At 39.3% G+C, this 17,718-nt stretch overlaps 1 pseudogene; it reads left to right on the top strand.

Annotated features, from left to right (window-relative positions):
* The first annotated feature begins 15,143 nt into the window (after positions 1-15,143).
* On the top strand, positions 15,144-15,537 carry LOC102858447 (annotated as a pseudogene).
* Positions 15,538-17,718: the final 2,181 nt, after the last annotated feature.

A 17,718-nucleotide genomic window follows, 5' to 3' on the forward strand; every position in this document is an offset into this window, starting at 1 on the left:
TATCTGACATGTCATTGCCAGATATTTTTCTCAGTGAAAACAGGATTTTTTTAAAAAATTATACTGGTTTGCATACATAGTTCATTAAGTTCATATACATTATTTTTTCACACCAGATCTTACCCCTTTTGAAAACAGGAAATATTTAAGGGCATCAAAAAGCAACTATGGTTAGTATGTGAATCAAGCTTCTGGTATGAATGTAAAATGTCACTTAGATTTAAAATGGTCACACATAATGAGTTAGAATGCCCTCTGCTCAAAATTCCATTCCTCTATCAGATTGATAAACCATACACTATGATTTACTCATTTTCAAGAAAAATATGGGTATATTTTACTCAGAAGATCCTTGTGGAATTTTGTATTCTGAATGTACTGCAGTTTTAGAAAATAGTGTTATCATCATCACATTCATCTTGATTGAATATTCGAGGAATTTAAGAAGAATTATTGGAAGCACCTAGTGGTAAGAAGCTGTGCTAACAACCCTAAAGTTGGAAGCAGAAGTGGCATCCACTTCCTAAATAACATGCCTCCGGAAATTCTGTGAACTTTGATAAATGTCGATAGTTGTAGAGGGGCTTCAGGCCTTTTGTTCGTAGGGTTGCTATGAGTCATGCTTGACTAGAAAGCAATCAACAACCATAACAACACCACGACCACAATGAGAATGTCTGTCTTTGTGCCCGTTCCACCCACCATTATACTTTGAAGGAATATGAAATGTATTCTAGATTTTAGAAGTTCACAGATGAAGAGGAATTTTGCCCCAGGATGGAATTTTGTCCAAACTTTTGCCGTGATAGGATCAAGGGAGGGTGTTTTACAGATGGCAAGAATGTGGATGTTGTGAGGGGAACAAAAGTTGAATGTTATAGATTAAATTGTGCTCCCTTCCCTCACAATACCTCCTCCTTCACCCCAAATCATTCAAGTTGGGTAGGCCATGATTCTTTGTACTAAATAATTCTCCTTACTTTTGTGGTGTAATTATGTTTTATCCTAATAACTAATGTAACAGGATGAAATTGACAGGATTAAGCTGTATTCTGCATCAATCCCTTTTAAGATAACAAATGAGATTAAACAACCAGAGGAGGAGAAACCCGACAACCATCAGGAAAGAAGACCCAGGAGTGCAACACGTCTTTTGTAACTGGGGTCCCTGTGCCAAGAACCTGCTAGAAGACCAATTCCAAGACACACATAGATCTCCAGGGGAACTTGGAGTTCTAAGATGTTGAAAGAAGACAAGGAACTTTTCACAGAGCCTGTTAGAAGACTGGTGGTCTGACTTTGGACTTATAGCATCCTAAACTTTGAGATGACAGATCTCTTTGTTAAAAGCCATTCAGTTGTATTTCTGTTACAGCAACACTGAATAACTAAGATACCAGTTAACAAGGACCATGTATATTTAAGTATATTAAGACTAGCCGCAACACTCCTTCCTAAACCTGTAAATACTGAGTCACTGGAAAGTGTCACTATGCCAGTATTTTGCCCTAATTAGTTTTATTCGTGATTCCCTGGCCTGACACTTTGAGGATCTACTTCTGCATATGTTCCTCAAGGTCCTAGTCATAATGTTATTCCAGAGCTTAGAATTCTTTGTGTCTGTAAATTGTTTGGTGCAGGGATTATGTTTCTTTGCTCAGCTTTTATTGTGATATGACTGTCACAGTATATCTCTGATGTGAGATCAGTAAATCTCACAGAGAGGAGACAAGATTGGATCTTAGAAATAGAAGACTTTGAGGCACATGAATCAGATGGCAATTCTGTGGCTTGTCCATGCAAAAGGACATGTTTACTCTAGCAAAAGTAAGGGAGAAATATCCTGAGGTCCTGAGGATTCAGGTATATCTTGGGATGCAAACTTTCCAGGTTTTCACACTCAAATGTCCAATTCCAGGGGGTGGAGATGGTGTTAGCTGCTGTCGAGTCTAATGCAAGCCTATGAACAACAGATCTGAACGGTGTTCTGTGCCATCATCGCACTTCCTGACACACTAGAGATCATTGTGGCAGTCACCACGTTAATCCACCTGATTGAGGGTCTTCCTCTTCTGTGCCAATCCTCCGCCTTTCCTAGCATCATGTCCTTCTCCAAGGAATAGCCCCTCCTAGCAACATGCATGAAGTATGTGAGGCAAAACGTTATTGTCTTTGCCTCCAAAGAACACTCTGAAAACCCTATGCATAGTAGATACCAGGTTTGAGGGTCTTAGAATACTGAGCCTTGGAGATTATACCAGTCTTCTTTGTAGCTTTGCTGTACAAATCCCGATTTGTTTCTAAAAATACTACTTGCTTCATAAGTCCTATTTTTTAAAATATATTTTCTTCCTTATGTCAAGAGTTAAGACCAGGATGCCCATTTGTACTCTATTCAGCATTGCACATAGGTTCTCCAGTTAGGGGAAAATAGAAATACAAAACATTCATATTTGGTTCTATGGTTAGAGGGGGAAGAAGTAGGAAACAAACATCTTCAAGGAAGAGAAGTAAAACTATTTGTACATGAGGTTATTTTGTTTGTAGAATATCCTAGGAAGGCCATTAATGAACTATTAGCATGTATACACTTAAGACCATATCTGGAGACTTTTGAATACTTATATTGAAATAGAGTTCCAATGAGGAGCAGGTCTGTCAGATTTCATGCTGTCAAATTGATAGCTTGGCTCAGTTCAACCATTTTTAATGTTGGTACAGCTGCAAACTAGTCCTGCTATTTTATAGAATGCAGCTAACCTAAGAATGAAAAAAATAAACTATATATGAATATGCTTCTCTCATCAGTGCCATTTGGTAATAATTGTGGTGTATGGTGGGCACTTTGCCATGAGATTCTGGCAGGGACTGATGTGCATATTATGCGTGAATCTAGTGCAAAGTCTCACTGTTATGATTGCCCAGCCTCCTTTGTGTACATCTTTGTTGTACAATATTGTAGCCACTACTCAGTCATGTGTAGCCATTCAGTACTTGAAATGATAGCTTTTTAACATATTAGATGAGTAGAATATATTGTTGAAATTAATTATATCTGTTTCTTTTTGCTTTATCAAATAAGACTACTAGAAAATTTAAAATTAAATGTATGACTTACATTTATCTTTTCATTAGGCAGCACTATTTTTCCATGTCATAAGAGTATAAACCCATGTTGTTAGAGTTTTACCAGTAGCATAAATCTCAGTTAAATCTTATGTAACTATAGCATTATTTCTAACATATAGCCACCTACATGTTTTTAATGTACAGTATAGAAGGAATCACTGTAGAAATTCATCTTATGAGAGGTATGGAAATACTTAAAATAGCAGGCATTTAAATAAGATTCTACCAGTTGTTTGTTATTGTTGTTATGTGCCATCGAGTTGCTTGCGATTCATAGCGACTCCTAGCAACCCTATGTAAAACAGCCCTGAAATCTGATCTATGCTGTGCCAACTTGACTGTCTCTGACATACCCCTACCCTCATTAACCCAGTCACTGCATCAGTCCATCTCATCGATGACCTCCTTCCCTTTCTCTGTCCTTCTACCCTTCCAAGCATGATGTCCCTCTCTAAGGACCGGACCCTCCTTGCAACATACCCAAAGTATGTCAGATGAAGCCTCAGAGTCCTTGCCTCCAAGGAGCAGCCTGGCTTCACCCTCTCTAGGACGAACCTGTTTGTTCTCCTGGCAGTTTATGGTATTTTAAATTCTCTAGCACCACACCTCAAATGCGTAATTTATCCTTCTATCATCCCTAGTCATTGTCCAGCTCTCTGATGCATAGCAAGCATTTGTGAAGACTATGGCCTGGATCAAGCTCACCTTAGTCTCCAGACTGACATAATTTCTCTTCCATTCTCTGGAGAGGTCTCTGACAGCCGACTTTTTTCAATGCAATTCATCTCTTGATTTCCTGGCTGCTGGTATCAAGAATGTTGATTGTGGAGCCAAACAAACTAAAGCTGTTAACAATCTCAATCTCTTCACCATGTGTCAAGATGCTGCCATTGGCCCAGTGTTGAGAATCTTTATTTTCTTGATGTTGAGCTTTAATCCATATTGAAGGCTGGCTTGAAGATTCTACTTTAGTTTCCCAATTTGAAATGTTCCAAAGTCTACCTATTAATAGTGAAACTAACAAAACCCCAAACAATGTATATCTTCTCTTATACAAACTTGGCTTTTTTAATAAGTGACTTGCAACTAATTAGCCAAGATGATTTGTCTAAATGTGGTAAACACAAATTATGTGTGAAAACATATGCAGAAATATTATTTTGGATCTTGCTTTAGAGATATTTATGCTGGAGAATTAATTTGAATTTTCAGTATTTATGCATGTGTGGTGGTGGTATATGCTGTCTAATTGGAACAAACTCATAGTTGACCCTCAAGTGGCTTTGCAGAAGCTGTAAACCACATGACAGGAGATTGCCCATCTTTCTCTTGAGGAGCTGCTGGTGGACCCAGACCACCTGTCTTTGTGTTGACAGTGCAACTCTGTGCCACTAAGCCGCCAGAGATTCCTCTGCACATAGAAAGTATTTAATATTTCTGATCTCCATGAAGAAAAATCTTTCCCTTCTGTTTTAAGAGTTGTATTTGGCTTTCTAAGTAAAAAATCACTTTTGCCAAACATTTTGCTTATGCTTGAATGTTTTCTAATCTACACTTAGCAAAAACCTCAGTAAAGTATAGCAAGTTTGGACCTCCTACTTTCCATCCTTTAGAGGAAGAAAAGAGAGAGACTTTATGTTTTGAATTTGTGAATTCTCTGTCGTAGGGTCAGGAAGTAAAGACTGAGATATATATCCAATTAGCTATGAAAATTTTTCTACTTTTTTCCCAGTGAAGGAGAAAAGATTGACTGTAGAGGCTGACAGCATGAGAATGTACCACATTTAACGAATTGGATTGGGTTTCTTTTCAACACAACTGACTGCCCAAGCAGTTGTTTCTAAAGATTCTTGAGTGTTGCTCTCCATTTTAAGCCTTTCCTTGGAGGCATGAGGATATTTTTAGTTAATCACCATAAACATCTGACTTCTAGGTGTACTGAAGAGAGTTACCCGGTTTCTGTAAACTCACAAGCTCTGTCACATTGAATACTGTGTTCTGGTAAAACGCAACAAAAGGATGAGTCTTTTAATTTTCTGGTCCAGGAGAGACCCTAGCCATACTTTTTTTTTTAAAGAGTTTTTTTTTGTTGTTGTTGTTTTCAGTACTGGTTTACTTACAAATTTCATACACGTTGTTTTTCACACTGAATCTTTCCCCTTTACCCACTTCTATCTCCACCCATCAAATTGTGTGACCCTATGATTAAGCCCTCCCCCCACTCATCCTCACCCCTCTGCTCCTCCCTCCCTGTCTTGGATCCTCACACTCGTTGTACAATAATAGTCTTATGCAGTATTTGTCTTTATGAGACAGATTTAGTTTACTGAGCATTATTCTCTCCAGTCCCTCCCAAGTTAGGTAGTAATTTACCAAATCATTGCTCCTGTGTGATGCATAGTATTCCATTGTGTGAATGCACCATAATGTCACAATCCATTCCATTGTGGTTGGACACTTGCCATACTTTTGAAAGAGGCATAAGGAAGGATAAGACAGGGAGTTGAGAGGTTCTCAAAGAACAGATTCCTTTTGCAACCTTTCAGTTTTGGATGGTGGAACAGTTACTTTTTTTTAACTTTGCCCAGTACCCGTGACAGATGTTCACTGAACATCTCTTTCCACCTACAGCAAAAAAGAGAGAGGGGGTAAAAATCAAAGACACACAACCAGAATTGCTGCACTAATGCACCACACAAACCTTAGCATTCATGACCATGAGACAGGAGAACTAGATGATGTTTAGCTACCATTCTTGCCTGCTTTGCTGAAAGCAGACAATACCAGAGAATGTCTAGTTGTGCTTTGATATTTGAACAGATTATAACAAATTATGGCTAACAGTGAGAAGGGGAATTCCAGAGCTCTTAATTGTGTTCATGAAAAACCTACATCTAGACCAAGAAGCTCTTGTGCAAACAGAGCAAGGAAACACTGCATTGTTTAAAAAGAAGAAAACTGTGGGATTGTATCCTTTCTCCACATCTATTCAATCTGTATGCTGAGCAAATAATTTGAAGAAAAACGTGGCATCAGAATTGGGTGAAGACTCATCAACAATCTGTGTAAAGCAGAGGACACACCCTTGTTTGCTGAATGTAAGGAGCACTCGAAACATCTTTTGCAGAAGATAAAATACTGTAGCCTGCAATATAGATTACATCACAATATCAAGAAAACAAAAATCCTCCCCAGTAGACTTTAGGAGACATCATAGAGAAAATAATTAAATTGTCAACAACTTCATCTTACTTGGATCCACAGTAAGGAGATTAGGAGACGTTATTGTAGTGGGTAAGTATGCAGTAAGGGACCTCTCCAAATTACTGAGGAGTAGTGAAGCCAGTTTAAAGACTAAGGAATTCCTGATTCAGGCCATAGTTTTCTCAGTCACTTGCTATGCATCTGAGAGCCGGACAGTAAGGATGTCAGAAGAATTGATGCCTTGTTGAAGAAGAATACTGAATATCTCATGGACTGCCAAAAGAACAAACAGATATGTCTTGGAGAAAGCAGCCAGAGTCCTCGTTGGAGGCAGAGATGAGAAAGATTCACATACTTTGGGCATGATATTGTTGTTGTTACGTGCCATTGATTATCTGCAACTCATTGCAACCCTATGTACAATATCTGTAAACCCTGCCTTATGCTGAACCAGTCTCACTGTCTCTAACACACCATCATTACCCCAGTTACTGTGTCAATCCATTTCATCTAGGGTCTTCCTCTCCTGTGCTGTCCCTCCACCCTTCCAAGAATGATGTCTTTCTCCAAGGACTGGTCCCTTCTGTCCATGTGCCCAAAGTATGTGAGATGGAGCTTCAAAAATCCTTGCCTCCAAGGAGCAGCTTAGTTTCACTCTCTCCAAGACAGACTTGTTCTCCCGGCAGTCCATGGTATGTTCAAGACTCCTCTCCAGCCCCACAACTTAAAGGCATCAGCTTTTCTTCTGTCTCCCTTAGTAATTGTCCAGCTCTCTGATGCATAGCAAGTAATTGCAAAGACCATAGCCTGAATCAGGCACACTTTAGTCTCTAGACTGACATCATTGTTCTTTAGCACTTTGGTAGCCCTTGACAGCAGATTTTTCTAATGAAGTTTGTCTTTTGATTTCCTGACTGCTGGTGCCAATGAGGAGGAACATCTGAAAATGGTCTTTAGTAATTGAAATATGGAATGTATGTAGTATGAATATAGGAAAATGAAAAGTTGTCAAAAGAATAGAACAAATGAACATTGGCACGCTAGGCATTAGTGGGATAAGACGGTCTGGCACTAGTCACTTTACACATGACAATCACATGATATTCTATGCCGGGAGTGAAAAACAGAGGAAGAGTGATGCTGCATTCATAGTTAAAAAGACAACATCAATTCCTATCGTGAAGTACAATTTTGTGAGTTTTAAGATACTACTTATATGCATACAAAGAAGACCCATTAATATGATTATTATTCATATATGCACACCAAGAACTAAAGCCAAAGAGGAGAAAAAATAAAAGATTTTTATCATATTTAGCTTTCCAAAATTGACCAAACATACAATAAAGATGTGTTAATGTATGATGGAATACTGTGCAGCATGCAGGAGTAATGATTTTGTAAATTACTACCTAACTTGGGAAGGACTAGATAGCATTATGCTAAGTGAACTAACTCAGTCCCATGAGGATCCAAGTAGGAGGGGGAAGCAGAGGGCTGAGGATGGCGGGGGGTAGGGGGGAGATAATCATAGTGTCACACAATTTAATGGGTGGAGGGAGGTGGGGGGTGAAGGAAATGGGGAAAGCTGATGTGAAAAACTATATATATGACCTTTGTGACCCAACTAGTATAAAATTAAAAAATAAAAAGAGATGTGTTAATGATAATTGGTGACTGGAATGCAAAAATCGGAAACTATGGAAAGGAATTATAGTCAGAAAGTATAAACTTGGTGACAGAAATGAGACCAGCAATCAAATGATTGCATTTTGTATGTTCAATGCATATTCAATTCATTGCAAATACCATTAAAAAAAAAACCAACCCAAATGGCAACTTTATAATAGTGAGAGATAACAGTAATAGGTCTCTAAAGTCAACAAATACACTAGAGTGCTAAGGGAGCTCTGCTAACCTAGTTAGTAAGAGTTACACTGCCAACCCAAAGCCAAAGTTTTCAAATCCACTAGCTGGTCTGACGGAGAAAGACAGGCAATCTCTTCCCAAATGATTTATAGGCTTTGAAAACCTGCTGGAAGGTCAACTATGAGTTGGTTCTGACTCAAAATGAGGTTTATAAAATGAACAAACATACCAGGGAGGTATGCACTCCTTGAAACAGTCAACTATTTAAGATCAAAAGGATCGTATTTGCCCAATGACCAAGTTCAGAAGGCAGGAAGAATTAAGGGAAGAGCAATGCAAACAGGAAATGCAAGGAGGAAGTAGGATGAGTGATGTTGCATTATGGGAACTGCAACAAAACATGTTTGAATTGTTGAATGGCACACTCATCTGCTTGGTAAATCATCACCACATTCACAATAAAAGTTTAAAAATATTTATTGAATGACTAAATCAAGGAAGATTAATATGAAAGCTTTCCAAATGTTTGAGAATTATTCTATGGGAGGGGAATGAATTATTGAACTTCTTTATAATGATCTTAATCTATTTTTTGCTTTGCTCCCTTGAAAGTCAGACTGAATAATAAAAGGGGAAATCAATCAATTATTAAACCAAGAAACTTCCCATCAAGTCAATTCTGGTTTATGGTGACACAGGTTTTGGAGCAGTTGGGTGTAGGAAATCACAAAATGGAAAATATACCAAGCAATTAATTGAACCTGTACCTTTCCTCTATATACTTTCTCCTCTAGCTCTAAAGCAGAATGGATGGGCTTCACTTCCTCACTGCCTTATACTGACCTTTTCCTCCCTTTAATGTTATCTATCTAGGGATATTGCTCTGAGCTGATTACATTCTGAGTAAAAATAGAATGTTGAAATGGTGCTTTGTTTGGCAAGGCTGAGCTGTGTGTTGAACACCTGCTCTCTGAATGCATATTTAAAAAGATCGTGCAAGTAGATGGTGTTGTCTCCCTTTGGAAATACTCAGCTGTCTGGAGGGACAATTGTTGTGTCATGTGGGCTCAGCTCTGCTCCCATATCCTGAAAACAAATACCATACAGGGAAAGAAGAAATCCTTGCAGTATATGTGTCAAAGGCCTTACAGTGCATGGTTATTAAAAGCAAGGGTAAAATTTTTTTCCCCTCTTTGCCAGAATTGAGCAATTACTATTAAAATTTCTGTCATTGCCTGTCTGCAACTGCAGTAATAGGGTTCTCATCTTCCAGTAGAATTATGGACAGTTTTACTCCAGTGAAAATGCCTGTTTTTTCAGGAAGACCAAAAGGAGAGATCTCTTGAAAAGAGGAGAAGGCAGACATGTTTGCTCTGTTCTGCTTTTCTGCTCCTCCAGTCTGTGACTAAGGTGTCCTGGAGCCCGAGTGGTTCAAGAACTCAACGGCTATCCCCAAAGGTTGACAGTTTGAATCGCTTAGCCAACCTCCAAGAGAAAGATGTGGCAGTCTGCTTTCATAAAGTCTTGTAGCCTTAGAATCTTATGAGGCAGCTCTGTTCTGCCACCATGAATCAGAATTGAATCTATAACAATGGATTTAATTTTGGGTTGGAATCCAGCTGCGGATGAATAGACTGACTCATGGTAACTCCCTGAGTTTTCACAACCTAGAGACTCCCTCCGCTGCTAACTGATTTGAGTACACCAGGAAGCATCTAGGAAGAAAGACATGTTGGTTTAATAGCCATTGAAAATCCAGAGTGGAACACAGTTTTAGTTTGAAACACAAAGCTTTCGTGGGTAGTCCACAGCTTGCAGCACTGCTAACTAAAAGACAGCACATCTCTGGTGATTTGAATCCACTAGCAGCTCCTTGTGGACCCAAATCCACCAAATGCTCCACTGGAAAAAGATGGGCAATCTTGTGTGCCATGTAAAGCCTCCAAAAGAAAACCTGCTGGAGGGTGAGATATGGATCAGCTATGACTTGATGTTACATAACAACAATGAACAACAATGACAATAGCAGCTCCTTGGAGGAAAGAGCAGCAGCCTTTTCCTGTTAAGATGCACAGCCTAGACGTCTGGTGGAGGACCACCAGGAGTCTGAATAGGCTCGACTGGCATTGAGTTGGAATCAAGTTGATGGAATTGGAACTGGAATATCTGTGCCTCAGAGTTGTGCATGAAGAAGGCCTGAGATGACTTTGGAAGGAAAAAAGGGGATAAGTGGAAGGGTTGTTTATTAGGGTGAAACTGCAGAATTAGTAATGGGAGAAAGAGTCCTTGGGTCTGGTGAAGGAATGAAGTGGCTCATCCCACCGACTGGTGGTTGTTGGGGTTCATTAATAAGTAGTGCCTATAGCAGAATTGTATTAACATGAATTTTTAAAATTCTTATTTTGCCCCTGTGTTATAGAAAACACAGTTTTGCAAGCTCTTTTTTTAAAAAAAATGTAATATTTAATATACATTTTCTTTTTTTACAGCATGTTCTTCTCATTTATTTTTTTTCTTATTCATTCATCATCACACATTTTCCTCCCTGGCTACCCCTCCCCCCAGTTCACTTTTCTCTTTGAAAAGAAAGAAAATTTTTTCATTGTTGTACAATCCCCTGCTCTCCCCAAGTCCACAGTTCTCGTTACTGAAGAGACAAATAATATATACTGCATTGAAACAGATGACAGAGAAGACTGTTTAAAAGGAATATATGTATGATTAGGTATTATTTTCATTACAAGATTCCAGAAAAAGAAGTGAAGCTCTTTTAACACTGACAGAACCTAATTCTGTTTTCAGGATGAATGCTTTTCTATTCTGAAAAACAAACAATAGGTTCACACATCTAGTTTTATTTGGTATCAACTATATGGCTTAAAACTTTATACTTATACTAAGTTCTCTGAGGTCATACATGGTTCTTTATTTTTACAAATATATGTGTAGGGGGGAAATAGTTGGATGGAAATAAATAAAAATGGTTAATATTTTTAAAATTCATTTTTTAGATAGTATTTTTTTAAAATTCCTTTTTATATCTTATTTTTTTCTACTTGACATTATAGTGTAAAGATCTCTCCAGTTTATTAAATAGTCTTTCAAATTCCAGCATATTATGTATAAATATTAAAGAGAAATTATACTATATGACTGAGTTTGTGTACAGAATATTTGATTCTGATGTTTTGCTGTTATATATGTATCACTGAAGTGAACTTAACTGTGCTTAAATTTGTCCTTATAATATCAAGACTTATTTTGCTAACACTTAGGATGGAAAAATTTTCAGAGAAGCCCTGTGGTCTTATGTGACTCTATCTGGTCACATACAGAAGCTTGGGCTTATAATTCACATCCACTATTGAAAGCTTAGGAAGCCAGGGGTTAAATTTCTAGCACGTTCTGCTGTTGCTGCTGCTGACTGAGCATCTGAGGAATTTAAAGACTCACTTAAACAGGGTTAATATATAGTCTGTGGGAAGACAGCTGGCCTGCGGCAGAATTGGAGGTCAGAAGGTTAGTCACATTTCCCTGAAAACAGAAGACAAGCCAGAGTCAGGATCAGCGAAAGCCATTTAGGGAAAGAAAAAGCAGGAAGGTTCTATTTAAGGGAGCAGTTGAATGAGAGGGTAGATGGTGCGAGGGTAGAAAAGAACAACTACCAAATATAGAGGAGGAGGATGGGGTGATGAAGGAAGACTGTGAGGAGGATTGCAGAATAGGACCGCTACCGTCTCTGCTTTGGAGATGTGCCTCTAGCCCATTTCCTGACTCCTAAGTTCTTTGTCCTCTGATTCTACCAGACTATGAGGTGAACTAGGAGAGATTGGATTCTGCTCCTCTGACATTTAACCTGGTTAGTTAATCCACAAGAGGAAATATCAAGTTGAATGAAGACTCTAACCTCTGTGAATGAAACTCAACAACAATAGCTGGCACCTAGTGTAGTCCAAATTCTCCAAAAGTCTTGAGTGTGTATTCTTTGTGGAGTGCTGTGATAAGTACTACAGGAAATAAAAATTTTAAGTGATAAATCGCAGTTTCTGCTTGTAGGTAGTTTATTATGTAATACAAGGAATTTTGACGAAGGAACTAGCCAAACTTATGAGTATTCATACAAGGTAAAGAAGATGACTTGTACAGAGAAAGTGAAAGGAGGTTCTGAAGTGAGGAGGAGATAATCATCAGTGAAGAAAGCAATGGATTATTATGAATCATGTCGTAGGAAAGCATTAAAGATGAAAGAAATAATACAAAGGCAACAAGACATTGTATTAATTCTCTTTTTCACACACACACACACACACACACACACACACACACACCCGTGTGTACTTTATGGAATAAGTCAATCTATCCTGAAGTTCTCTGGTTTTGGAGCCTCCTGTGTTGAAGCAGTTGGATTCTGCAGGGTAAGTTATTTTGAGTTAATTGAAAGTCTGGTATAAATCGTTTGGTCATTTAAAAAATTTCATTAACAATCAAGTATATGCTAATTGGTCATTTTGATTTGTTAACAATCAGCTGTGGGCTGGAAGCTTCTTGGTGTTAATTTTGTTTGGGGAGAGCATTTTTAAAAAAAGTTATTTTGTTAATTTTAATGAAAATTTACAGAGATTTTGGATTTCCATTTGTTCACTGTTGCACTTTTCTCCCTGCCCAGCCCTCCCCCACCCCAGTTCACTCTTTGAAAAATAAAAAAAAATTCTTTCATTGGTATACAATACCCCCGGCACCCCTACCGCCCCGAGTACACTCCACTATGCAACCTTTATTCTGGACTCTTGTGATAACCATAATACCCTATCATATAGCGCCTTTAAATTGTTCTCTCCCTCATCTGTTTCAGTGCAGTATACATAATTTAAGTGGTACAGCATTTATCTGTCAGTTTGCTGTACTGAGATAACGTGGGGTTGCTCTGATACTGAAAGCTGTGTCACTAATGTGTCAAATGCCATATAGTTTACCCACGGTGGACAGGTTTTGGTGGAGCTCCCTGACAAAGACAAACTAGGAAGCAAGATTTGTCATCTACTTGTGAAATTACAAGCCTTTAAAAACTCTATGATCTCTAGAGGGATGAGAATAGTTATAGTCGTGTAGCAGTAGAGCTCAAATTGTAAGTCAGTTGAAATGAGGAAAAACAATAACAAGCAGCATTTAATAATTGGAACATGGAATATAAATATCTTGAATGTTGAAAAGTTGGAAATTGTAAAAAATTAAATGGAATGCGTGAACATTGACATATTAGGCATTAGTGAAAAAAAGATGGACCACCTTTGGTCACTTTGAACCAGGTAATCACATAGTATACTATGCAGAGAATAAAAAACAGAAGAAGAATGGTGTTGCATTAATAGTTAAAATGTCAATTTCTAATTCTACCCTGAAATACAATATTGTGAGTGATAGGTTAATATTCATATGCATATAAGGATGACCTGTTAACATGACTATTATTCAAATATACGCTCCTACATCTGGAGCCAAAGAGGAAGAAATTGAGAATTTTTATCAAGTCTTGAAGTCTGAAATTGACTGGAAATGCAACCAAGATGGGTTAATGCAAAAATGGGAAACAAGGAAGAAGGAAAAATAGTTGGAAAATGTGGGTGATAGAAATGAGGCTGGAAATAGAATGAATTTTGTATTTTCCATTATTTATTCATTGCGAATACCTTTTTTAAAAAGACATAAACAACGACTTTACACATGGATCTCACCTGATGGGCTACATAGGAATCAGGCTGACTTCATTTGTGGTAGAAATTATTGGAAGCTCACTATCAATATGCAAGTTCAAATTTGGGCCAAAGAAAATGAAAATAAATCCACAGGAAACAAGATATGATATTGAATCAATTCCATCTGAACTATAAGATCATTTTAGGAATAGGTTTGAGGCATTGAACAACAATGATAGAAGACCAGATGAGTTGCAGGATGATGTAAAAGATATCATTCATGAAGAAAGCAAAAGGTCATCACATAAACAGAGGAGGAAGAAAAAAAAATTGACATGGATGTCAGAAGAGACTCCAAAGATTGCACTGAAGCCTTGAGAAGTCAAAACAAAAGGAAAATATGTTGAAATAACAGAGCTGAACAGAGGGTTTCAAAGCAGTTTGGGAAGACAAAGCAAATCATTACAGTAGGATGTGCAGAACGCTGGAATTGGAAAATTAAAAGGGAAGAATTTGCTCTGCATTTCTCGAGCTGAAAGAACTGAAAAACAAATTTACGTCTAATGTCACAATATTGAAAGATGCTATGGGCAATATATTGAATGACCTAGAAAACATCAAGAAAGATGAAGGGAATACAGAATCACTTTACCAGAAAGAACTGATTGACCCTGAAAAATTTCAGAAGTTCCATACAAACAGGAGCCAATGGTAATGAAGGAAGTGGAAGCTGAATTGAAGGCATTGGCAAAAAACAAGTCCCCAGGAATTGATGGGATACCAATTTACTTGTTTCAATTAACAGATGCAACCTTGGATGAACTCACCAGTCCATGTCAGGAACTCTGGAGGACAGCTGTCTGGCCAGCAGATTGGAAGAGGTTCATATTTGTTCCCATTCTCAAGAAAGGTAATCAAACTGAATGTAGGAACTATTGAACAATATCATTGATATCACATGCAAACAAAATACTGCAGAAGATATTAAAAAATGGCTAGAGCCGGGGTTAGTAATCCTGAAGGGGCAGCGTGAGTAGGGTAGGCTTTCGGTTGAGGGGCTTGGCTTCTCTTTTTGCCCTTCCTTTGGAGGACTGGGATAGAACCCTTACCCCGGGCCGAGCCAGGCTGCGGTGCCCTGAGCGGCAGCCTCGCAAGAGTGCTGTGCTCGCCGGCCAGACCCACAGGGAAACTCGGGACCTTCCAGAGTTTCACATCGACTCCCGCTCCTCGCAGAATTTCGTCCCCACCATGGCTGAGCTGATCCAGAAAAAACTACAAGGGGAAGTGGAAAAGTATCAACAGCTGCAAAAGGATTTAAGTAAGTCCATGTCAGGGCGACAGAAGCTTGAGGCACAACTGACAGAAAATAACATCGTAAAGGAGGAACTGGCCCTTTTGGACGGGTCCAACGTGGTCTTTAAACTTTTGGGTCCTGTGCTGGTCAAACAGGAGCTGGGAGAGGCTCCAGCCACAGTGGGGAAGAGGCTGGACTATATTACAGCTGAAATTAAGCGATACGAATACCAGCTATAGGACCTAGAGCGGCAGTCAGAGCGGCAGAGGGAGACCCTTCCTTGCTCAACTGCAGCAGGAGTTCCAGAGGGCCCAGGCAGCAAAGGCAGGGGCTCCTGGCAAGGCCTGACCTCAGGGTGGGAAGGAGGTGGGGGAGGGAAGGGAATGAGGCCGCTCTGGGGTATATACTGTAGTTAATAAAATGTAAACATATTGACTGTTTTCTGAAAAGAAAAAAAAAATGGCTAGAACAGCACATGGATAGCAAACTACCAGATGTTCAAACAGGATTTAGAAGAGAACATGGCACCAGGGATATAGTTGTTAATATCAGATGGATCTAGCTGAAAATAGAGAATACCAGAAGAATGTCTATTTGTGCTTTATTGACCATACAAAGGTATTTGACTGTGTGGATCATAACAAGTTGTGACTGAAATTGAGAAGAATGAGTTTCAGAGCACTTAATTGTGCTCATGTGGTACCTGTACCAGGATGCTGTGTGAACAGAGCAGGTCAACAACACTGCATGGTTTAAAATTGAGAAGGGAGTGTGGCATGGTTATACTCTCTTTCCATTCCTATTTAATCTGTATGCTGAGCAAATTATCCAAGAAGGTGGACTCTGTAAAGAAGAGTATGGCATCAGGGTTGGAGGGAGACTCAGTAATAACATTGCGTTATGCAGATGACACAACCTTGCTTGCCGAAAGTGAGGAGGACTTGAAGCACTTGTTGCAGAAGAATGCCACCTTCAGTATGGATTGCAGGTCATTGTCAAGAAAACAAAGATTCTTTCCACTGGACCATTAAGCAACATCATGACGGATGGAAAGGAGATTGAAACTGTCAACAGCTTCAACTTGCTTGGATCCACTATTAACACCCTTGATACCAGCAGTCAAGCAGTAAGAAGACACATTGCACTGGGAAAATCTGCAGTTAGGGACATCTCCAAATTATTGAGGAGTAATGATGCCAGTTTGAGAACTAAGATCTGTCTGATTCAGGCCATAATATTTTTGATGACTTGTTATGCATCTGAGAGCATGAAAATGAACAAGGATTACTGAAGAGTCAATGCCTTTGAGCTGTGGTGTTGAAAAAGAGTACTGAACATCTCATGGATGGCCAAAAGAACAAACACTTATTCTTGGAGAGGGTGCAGCCAGAGTGTTCTTTGGAGGCAAGAAAGATGAGGCTTCATCTCACATAGTTTAGGCATTTTGCTAGGAGGGGCTATTCCATGGAGAGGGACATGATGCTGGGAAGTGTGAAGGGTTGGCAAAAGAAAGGAAGACCCTTTATCAGGTGAGTTGACACTGTGACTGCTGCAGTGCGCTCTAAGGTGTCAAGAAGAGTGAAGATGGCAGAGAATAGAAGAGGGTTCAGATCCTTTGTTTATGGGTCCTATGAGTTGTTCTCGACTCAATGACACCTAACAGCAGCAGCAGCAGCAGCAACAACAACAACAACGACAACAACTAATCCTGAAGTTGGATTTCTGGCATAACGTAGATCTGGACCTAAGCCCTAAGCCCATTGTATTTATGAGGTATGCCTTTACTGTTTTCCCCAATGTCTGCACCATTTTCCACTCCCTCCATCAGCGGATAAGGGTTCCAATGCCTCCACATCCTCACCAACTCTAGTTATTTACCATATTTCTTTTAATGCATGTGGATATCAGGGCTATGAGGGATATCTGGTGGCCTATTGGATAAGGTGATGTGCTGTCAACCTAAAGCTAGGCAGTTTAAATTCACTACTTGCTTAACAGGAGACAGATAACCAGTCTTGTCCTGTGGGATGTGTTGTTGTTGCTGTTATGTGCCGTCGAGTCGCCTGTGACTCATAGCAACCATATGTACAACAGCCCTAAACCCTGCTCCATCCTGTGCCAATCTCACTGTCTCTGACACACCTACCTCAATTACCCAAGTCACTGAATCAATTCACCTCATAGAGGGTTTTCCTCTCCTGTGCTGTCCCTCCACCCTCCCAAGCGTGACGTCCCTCTCCAAGGACTGGTCCCTCCTTGCAACATGTACAAAATATGTCAGACGAAGCTTCAGAATCCTTGCCTACAAGGAGTAGCCTCTAGGACGAACCTGTTAGTTTTCTTAGCAGTCCATGGTATATTAGTACTCTTCTCCAGCACCACAGTTCAAAGGCATCAATTCTTCTTCTGTCACCCCTTGTCATTGACTAACTCTCTGAAGCATAGTAAGTGATTGCAAAAACTATAGCCTGTATCAGGTGCACCCTTGTCTTTAGAGTGACATCATTGCTCTTCAGTACTTTGGAGAGG

The sequence above is a fragment of the Elephantulus edwardii genome, unplaced genomic scaffold, assembly GCF_000299155.1.
Source record: "Elephantulus edwardii isolate Elephantulus edwardi_28Jun2011 unplaced genomic scaffold, EleEdw1.0 scaffold00042, whole genome shotgun sequence".
NCBI lineage: Eukaryota > Metazoa > Chordata > Mammalia > Macroscelidea > Macroscelididae > Elephantulus > Elephantulus edwardii.